Source organism: Elephantulus edwardii, unplaced genomic scaffold, assembly GCF_000299155.1.
Source record: "Elephantulus edwardii isolate Elephantulus edwardi_28Jun2011 unplaced genomic scaffold, EleEdw1.0 scaffold00048, whole genome shotgun sequence".
NCBI lineage: Eukaryota > Metazoa > Chordata > Mammalia > Macroscelidea > Macroscelididae > Elephantulus > Elephantulus edwardii.
In genome coordinates, this window is record NW_006399798.1 from 16297683 (window position 1) to 16307179 (window position 9497).

The window sequence follows — 9497 nt, forward strand, 5'->3', positions numbered from 1 at the left end:
AGGATGAATCTGTTTGTTTTCTTGGCAGTCCATAGTACATTCAATACTCTTCTGCAGCACCACAGCTCAAAGGCGTCAATTCTCCTTCTATCCTCCTTAGTCATTGTCCAACTCTCTACTACCCTTACCCCAGTTTAATGCATAAACCCATCTCTTCCAGCGCTTCCTTTCCTGAGCTGGCCCTCCACCCTTCTGAACATGATGTCCTTCTCCAAGTTAGTGCATTAATCCATCTCATCCAGGGGCTTCCTCTCCTGTGCTGGCCCTCCACCCTTCTGAGCATGATGTCCTTCTCCAAGTCCCTACTGTTCAAATGCCCAAAATATGTAAGCTTCAAAATCCTAGCCTTTAAGGAGAAACTTGGTTTCACCTTCTCCAAAATAGACCTATTTGTTTTCTTGGCAGTACATGGTATATTCTAGATTCTTCTCCAGCACTGCAACTCCAAGACATTGATTTTTCTTCTGTCATCCTTAGTCATTGTCCAGCTCTCTGATGAATAGAAAGTAATTGCGAAGACCATGGCATGGATTAGGTGCACCTTAGCATGTACATGTGTGGAAATAAACATAAGAGAACCAGTGGCACTCCAGTTAAGCTGTAGGCGGCTATCAAAAAGACTGGGAGTTTGAACCTAACCAGCAGTAAGTACTAGGGGAGAAAGAAAGTGATCTCTGTCTACTAATATAACAGTGTAGCACACGCTGTGGGGCAGTTCCACTCTGCCATGTAGGGCTGTTTGAGTTGAAATTAAACTTGAACCCTAAAAGCAGAAGTCAGACACAGTAAGTCCCTGGGTAGCACAAATGGTTTATTACACTCATCTACTGATCCCCTCCCATGTGATTTACTGCCTCTGAAAACCTGCTGGAGGGTCAGCTCTGAATGGGTTTCAACTCCACGGGACACAACCTGGAAGTCCACCTTGACCACTGCCAGCGAAAGCCTCGTGGAGCGCACTTCTACTCTGAGACGTGTGGGGTCACCCACCGTGAGTTTGTTGTTCACTCAACATACATTCTGACAGAAAATGGGCAAAGTTCAATTCCATGAAAACCCACTATAGCTCCTATTATTGTGACTCTACAAGTCAGAGAAGATCCACCTCAGAGGATTTCCAGTGCTGCCATCTTCGCAGAGGCTGCCATCGTCATGGAAGCACGTGGCCACATCGCTCCTGCAAAACAACTGGCAGATACTTACTGCCAAGCTTTCCGTTAACAGCCAAGCACTCAAGCACTGTTCCACCAGGGCGCCTTCACATTGACCTCAAGCCACACAGAAGTGCTTTAAGCCCTGAAGGGATCCTCGGGAGACAGCAGACGGAGACCTAAGATATTCGAATGACTCAGGATCATCATGGCCAGTTTTCACATGTTCACCACACGCCCTCAGTGCCAAACGTGACACAGTGACACCCAGTCGTACCTTTCACATCCAGAGGGCAGAGCTACTGCAGAATTTTGCAGCCTTTCATTTTGGCAAGATTTCAGACTCCCTGAGAAATTGCACAATTGTACAGTGAGTTTCCATACAACCTTCACCCAGTTTCCCCCAACGCTAACATTTTACTGCGTTTGCTTAACTGTTCTTTCTCTAACTGCAGATTTGGGTTCTGAATCATTTGAGAGTAACTTGCAGAAACACTGTCCTTTCACCCAAATACTTCAGTGTTTCCTGAAATCAAGGACATATGTGGCAACATAACCATAGCTAAAACGATCGAAATCAGAACATGAACTAACTGACTTACAAAAAAAATACCCATTTGGTCATCTGTCACCAGTTCAGTTCAGTTCAGGTGTCTTCATGACCAATGTCACATTGTAGTCATGACTTTCTGGTCTTTTGTCACCTGGAAAAGTGTCAGTCTCTCTCTCTCTCTCTCAACACACACACACACACACACACACACACGATGGATTAAGATACTGGCTACATCTCTTTTCAGCAGGAAGTAGCTAAGAGAATACACTGTCCCCTTTTCCTTATGAATCAGGGTGAAGTCTTTCTCAGGGAGGAGTGATAGGGAATGGCAGAGGACACATTGACAAAGGAGATTAATCAGAACTGGCTTTGACAAGCACTGTGGCAATGGGACAATTAAAACGGACTTTCAAAGAGGAAAAAAAAAGGAATGAACTGGGGTGGGGGTAGAGGAAAATAGTACAACAATGAATGAATGGAAATCCAAAATCTCTCTGAATGTTCATTAAAATTAATAAAATTTGATAAAAATTTAAAAAAAATTTTTTTAAAAAGACACTGGCTGCAACCATGGGTTTAAGCACAGCACAGACCATGAGATGGAGGGTGCAGGCGTGGGCACGCTTCCTTTCTCTGTGCAGAGGGGACGCTTTGAGTCCCAGCTCCCCAAAGAGCGCCTACCAACCATCACACTGTGAGTCACAATCCGTGCCCATGGTAACTTTGACCATTGGCTGGAATGGTGGCTCCCCGATGACTCAGGGATAAGATCACACTTTGTCATTAATAAGTATTTTGTGTGGGGAACATTTGAGAGGGTAGAAATATCCTATAAGTCTTCAAATTTTCATCTTCTCATCTTGACATCTATGGATGACACTTGAGTGAATCACTAATTCCTAGAATCACTGTCAAATGGCAACATTATAACACTTGTTTTATTCAAAATTGTCTTTTCCAAAGAGGATTAAAATTTAGAACAATATGAACACTGTCATTTTTTTAATTACCTGTGGTTTTTTTTAAAAAAAAATCTTTTTGAGCACCGCACGTGTGTGCTGCACTGGGATTCAAAAATAAATTCCTCAAAATGTTAAATATAGAATTACCATATGACTCAGTGTCATGGATTGTGTCCCCCACCCCTAGAATACATGTATGCAGTGATTAAATGTGGGATTTATGTAATGATCCGCCAAGATCTGAGAAGGCGAGCAATTGGATGACGATTAAGGGTGGGATGAAACACCTTAATCCCACCACATCCCTGATCAATGAAGGGGAGTTTCGCTAGAGTGTTAAATAGCTCAGGTGGTGTAGTCAGGAGGGTGTTAAACTGCTACTCCAACGGTCGCGTCTCCAGTGGTTCAAAGCCACTAGTTGCTCCAGTGGAGAAAGATGGACAGTTTCCTCCCCTTAAGATTCACAGCCTCAGAAACTGCTGAGGGTCACTGGGTGTTGGAACTGATTTAGTGGCAGTGAGCTGGATGCAGCCTCACAAAAGAGGAAAGGAGGGAATGGGAAGCAGCGGGGCCCGGGGGTGGGGGAATCTCAGCACCAGCAAGAACAGAGAGATGGGAGCAGGGTGCATCCTTTGGACCTGAAAATCCTAGAACCAAGAGATACAGACAATCTTTCCCTAAAACTGGCACCTTGAATTTGGACTTCCAGCCTCCTAAACTGTTAGAGGGAGCTCGGATGGTCTAGTGAGCAAGGAATTATGCTGCCAGCCAAAAGGCAGGTGGTTCAAAACCACCGTCTGCTCTGGGGAGAAGGATGGGCAGTCTCCTTTTATGGAATTTGTAATCTGAGAAACTCGGTGTTGATTGCCATTGAGTCAAGCCCGACTCATAGCGACCCTATGAACAAAAGGCCTGAATCCTTCCTATAACTATCGTCATTTTCAAAGTTCATAGAGTTTCCAGTGGCCTGTTGTTTAGGAATTGGATGCCACTCCTGCTTGACAGCCTCTGAAAACATACTGGAGGATCAGCAGTGAGTTAGTTTTGACTTGACAGCAATTGGTGAGTGAAACTGTAAGAATAATTTTCTGTTTATTAAAGCCATCTACTGGTAGTGCCTCTGAGCAGCACCTCATTACTGAGACACTGAACAATTCCACTCCTAGGTGCGTTCTCAGAAGACCCAAAAGCAGGAACTTGAACAGGTGCTGATACACCAGTGTTCACTGCAGCATTATTCATATCGCCCATGCGTGGAAACAGTCCCAGGTGCCCATCAACAGATGAATGACTAAACGATCTCTTCGGTATTCACACAGCTCGACAATATTCAGCCACAAAGACAACTAAAATAGATGCTAAAACGTGGATGAACCCTGAAAACATGCTAAATGTAATAAGTCACAAGAAGACAGATGCTTTAAGATACTTCACATACATGAAATATCTACACTGAGCACATATATGGAGACCAGAGCTTATTTGTGTTTACAAAGGGCAAGTGGGAGGGACAAGAGGGGAAGCCTTTCTTATGGGGTACTAAGGTTCTGTGAAGGATGGTTGAAAAATTGGGGAACAGACAGTGATTACCATTGCACAGCATGGTTTCATAAAAACATCTAAGTCTATGTATGATTTTACCACATACCCACACAGAAAGTAGATGCGATCTATGTAAGTCCTCAGGGAGTGATACAGCAATTTAAAAAAGAGACAGGCATGTGAACAAATACTCTACAACACGTAGATATCATGTGAGGGCCGTGTTTAGAATCTAAATATCATGTATGATGTAGGCTAGAACTGCTCCACTGACTTTCTCTGTCATGGAATCACTTGTCAACATCAACGTAGATGAAAGATAAGAAACTCTCTAGAAGGCAGAACTTGAACTCTTCACTTGAGTGAATCTTATCTGAGAAACTTGAGTGTCCAGCTAGAAGCAAGGATGAAGGAAGAGACTATATCATTTGGGCTTCATGAGGCAGCCTCGTGATCCTAAAACCTTCCTGGGTCCAAGGCATTCCATTTGTGCAAGTCTCACCACACTCATGTCAAAAAATAAAACACACCCACATCCTGTGTTACATCCTATACTGTAATACTTTATTGTCTATATCTATATTCATTTATGGAATCCAGGAAGGACTAGTCCATGGAGAAGGACATCATGCTTAGAAAAGTGGAGGGACAGTGCAAGAGAGGAAGATTCCACATGAGTTGGATTGACACGCTAACTGGGGCAGTGGGAGTGGTGTGTCAGAGTCAATGAGATTGGCTCAGGAGAGAGCAGAGTTCAGAGCTATTGTACATAGGGTCATTATGAGTCGCAAGTGACTTGACAGCACATAACAACAACAATATGGAATCCTTGAGTGGTGCAAATGGTTAATAGAAATGGCTGTTAACTGGAAGTTTGGAGGCTCCAGTCCAGAGGATCCTCAGAAGAAAGGTTTGAGCAAGCTCTGGTGGCCTAGTTGACAAGAAGCTGCACTGCAATCCCAGAGGTGCACAGTTCGAATCCACCAGGTGCTCTGCTGGAGAAGGAGGGGCAATCTCTCCTACACCAGTCAGTTATGATTTGACGGTACACACACACAAAATAATAAAATAAAATAAAAAAGAAGAAGAAATGTTTAGCAACATGCTTCTGACAGATCAGCCGCTGAGGCCACATGGTGGCTGCTCTGCTGTGTGTGACACACATCAGTGACCACCAGTCAGACGTCCACTTGGTGGCATCTGGGGTTTTCCTCTTTATTTTTAATATTCGTCTCCATTGGCTGAGTTTTCTTTCATTGGTTCGTTCACAGATGGTTATGTTTTGCTGTCATTTGATTAATGTCTTATTTCTCAATTTTTATAGTTTGAAGCCAACATCCAGTTCTCCACTCTTTTTATAATCCATGCAAAGCTTGCGGGCCATACACAGAGGGCCTGAAGTGCCAAAGGAACTTGTTTAGATGAAAGCTTAGCAATTAAAATTTAAAAACCCACTATATTAAAATATAATTTACATATCATAAAATTCACCCATTAACAGTGCCCAGTGCTGTAGACTAGTTACAGTTGTGCAACCGTTGCCACTATCTAATTTTAGAACATTTCAACATTTCAAAATGAAACCTGTGTGTGTTGAAGAGTCACACCCTGCTGCCTCCAGGGAACTCTGGGCAAGAAATGAGAGAACTAGAATATACTCGGGACAGAAGTCTTAATGAATTCATGGGTGTAAGTAAGCTTTGTTCACCAGTGATTACTTGTTGTTTGGTGACATTAAGGCAAGTACAACTCATAGCGTTCCCTATAAACAACAAATCAGGACCCTGTCCTATCCTGTGCCATCCTCATCACCTCTGACATATATGAGTCCATTGCTGCAGTCACAGTGTTGATCCATCTGGTTGAGGGTCTTCCTCTCTTTTTCGACCTTCTACCTTTCCAAGCATGATGTCCCTTTCCAAGAAATGTTGTTGTTGTTGATTGCCATTGAGTCAAGGTCAACTCATAGCGACTCTATGAGCAAAAGACCTAATGCCTTTCCATAGCTATTAATTTCTCCAAGTTCATAGAGTTTCTAGAAGCATGTGGTTTAGGAAGTGGATGCCACTCCTGCTTCCCAACCTGTTTTACAACTGGGAGCTCCACCAAACACAGTCCACAATGGGAACCCCTTCTGATCTTTGATATCCCATGGTACAAGGTTCAGCATCACAGCAAACCCACATTACCTCATACTGCACATTGACAAAGAGTGATGTGCAAAGTGGAAGAATGTTCCTCCAGATATAACAGCACTAGTCTCATTTAGCAGTGGTCAAGTGTTGTAGAGTCAAATCTGACTCAGAGTAACCTTTGCACAAAATACCTGAACTCTGTTCTATAATTAACATCATTTCTGTGCATTTATAAGAGAGTTTGTAGAGTTTCCAGAGACATTAGTTTAGGAAGTGGATGCCACTCCTGCTTCCCAACATGAATCAGTCTGGAAGCTCATCCAAACATTGTACATAATGGTTAACCATTATGGTATTTGACACGACCATGGAACAGTGTTCAGCATCAAAGCAACTCCAAGTTGTTCAGTACAGCAAATATACAAATGATTGCTGTGTCTTTAAAAGGATATTCTTCTAAAATTAATAAATTTGGCCTGAGGGCCTACAGGATTTTAAAGTCACACTTTTGAGCAGGCCTCCACCCTTACCCCTAGTCTAAGGCTCAATGCCATCTACTTTTGAGAAGGGAAAAGAACAGTAAGACACAACAAATAGGAACCCAGAAACTTCCCTTGGCTGACTGCCACCAAGACAAGACCGCCATCAAGACGCCAGCCAGCAGACTAATACATGGATCCTCCTTGTACTCTTTTGCCTGCAACTTCATGTCACTCTCAAGTCTCCCTACATAAGTATGTGAGACAAAGCTTTGTCATCTTTGCCTCCAAGGAGCCCTGTGGTTGCAATTTCTCCATGACATGCATGTTTGTTCTTTTGGCAAGCCATAGGATATTCAGTACTCTTATCCAACATCACAGTTTAAAGGCGTCAATTCTTCTTCTGACATCCATACTCATTGTCCAGCTTTCAGATCCACTGGAAATGGTCTGGATCAGGTGCACCTTATTCTTCAAACTGACGTAATTGCTCTTCAGTACTTTGGAGAGGTCCCTGGCTGCAGACTTTCCCTATGCACTATGTCTCCTGTTCTCCTGACGGCTGGCTGGCACCAAAGGTGTTAATTGTGGATCCAAGTAAGATGAAATCATTGACAATATTAATATTTTCATCTATCATAATGAGTGTGTCAAACATTGTGAGGATAGGGCAGGATAGGACAAGGTTCAGATCTGATGTCCATAGGCTATGAGTTAGACTTGATTTGAAAGCACCTAACAACAACAACATCATGATGTTACCAATTGGTCCGGTGATGAGAATTTCTATTTTCTTGATGTTGAGATGTAATCTATATTGAAGGCTATAGTCTTTGATCTGTGTCAAGCATTTCAAGTTCTCTTCACTTTCAGCAAGTAAGGTTGTGTCATCTGCATATTGCAGGTTGTTGATGAATCTTTCTGCAGTCCTAATACCACAAAAAGAATCCATCAGTCCTTAAATACTGCCTTTTTAAAAAAATACACAAGCTGCACTGCAATCCCAGAGGTAAACAGTTCAAATCTACCAGATGCTGTGCTGAGAAGGAGGGGATATCTCTTCCTATACCAGTCAGATCCGATTTGATAGTACACACACACATACACACAAAATACAACTTTTTTCTTTTTATTTATTATTTTTTGGGTGTGTACCATCAAGTTGGATCTGACTGGTGCAGGAGGAGATTACTTCTCCTTTTCCAGCAGAGCATCTGGTGGATTTGGACCACGTACCTCTGGGATTGCAGTGCAGCTTCTTGAAAAGACAGCTCTTTTTATTGCGCTTTTGAGTGAAAGTTAACAGAGCAAATTGGTTTTCTATTCAATCATTCTTACAGAGTTTGTTGTGTGACGTTACAGTACCTACATTATAATGTAGGAAAGGGTGGGCAGTTTCCTCCTATGTGACTGTCTCTGAAAACCCACTGGAGACTCAGCTATGAGTCAGTTCCAACTCGACAGCACACAACAAGAACAACAACACAACGTTATAACAGTACTTTCCCCACTTCCTCTCTGTGATTCTTGTTTCCATGCAATCTTCTAGCCTCATCGTTGGATGTCTTTTGATGCAAGTTCAAAAACACTGTTATTCAAAAACCTTATCAAAATAGCAGCCAAAAAAAAATTCAAGGTGAATTTGAACAAACCTCTATCTTTCAACCAATCTGTTGTTGTTGTTATGTGCCGTCGAGGCGCTTGCGACTCATAGTGACCCTATGTACAATAGCCCTAAACTCTGCTCTGTCCTGTGCCAATCACACTGTCTCTGACACTCCCATCCTGATTAACTGAATCAATCCACCTCATAGAGGGCCTTCCCCTCCTGCGCTGTCCCTCCACCCTCCCAAGTATGATGTCCTTCTCCAAGGACTGGTCTCTCCTTACAACATGTCCAAAGTATGTTAGACAGAGCCTCAGAATCCTTGCCTCCAAAGAGCCACCGGGTTTAACCCTTTCCAGGATAAATCTGTTTCCCTAGCAGTCCATGGTACTCTCAATACTCTTCTCCAGCACCACAGCTCAAAGACATCAATTCTCCTTCTATCCTCCTTGGTCATTGTCTAACTCTGATGCATAACAAGTGATTGCAAAGACCGTGGCCTGTATCAGATGCACCTTAGTCTCCAGAGGGACACCATTGCTCTTCAGTACTTTGAGAGGTCCCTAACAGCAGAGTGTCCCATGGCAATGTGTCTTTTAATTTCCTGGCTACTGGTGCCAAGACTGTTGACTGTGGAGCCAAGCAAACTAAAGCTGTGAACAATCTCAATCTCCTCACCATCCATCCTGATGCTGCCAATTGGTCCAGTGGTGAGAATCTTTGTCTTCTTGACATTGAGCCTCAGTCTACATTGGAGGCTGCAGTACTTGACCCTCTGCAGCAGGCGCTTCAGGTCCTCCTCAGTTTCAGCAAGCAGGGTTGTGTCATCTGCTTAACGCAGATTGTTGAGAGATCATCCACCAATCTTGACCCCACATTTCTCCTCATAGAGTCCAGCCTCCTGGATAATCTGTTCTGCATACAGGTTGAAAAGGTATGGAGAAAGGATGCATCCCTGGCGTACGCCCTTCTCAATTTTGAACCATGCATTTTTCCATTGCTCTGTTCTGACGATTGCCTCCTGGTCCACGTATAGGTTTCGCATTAGCACGATCAAGTGTTCTGG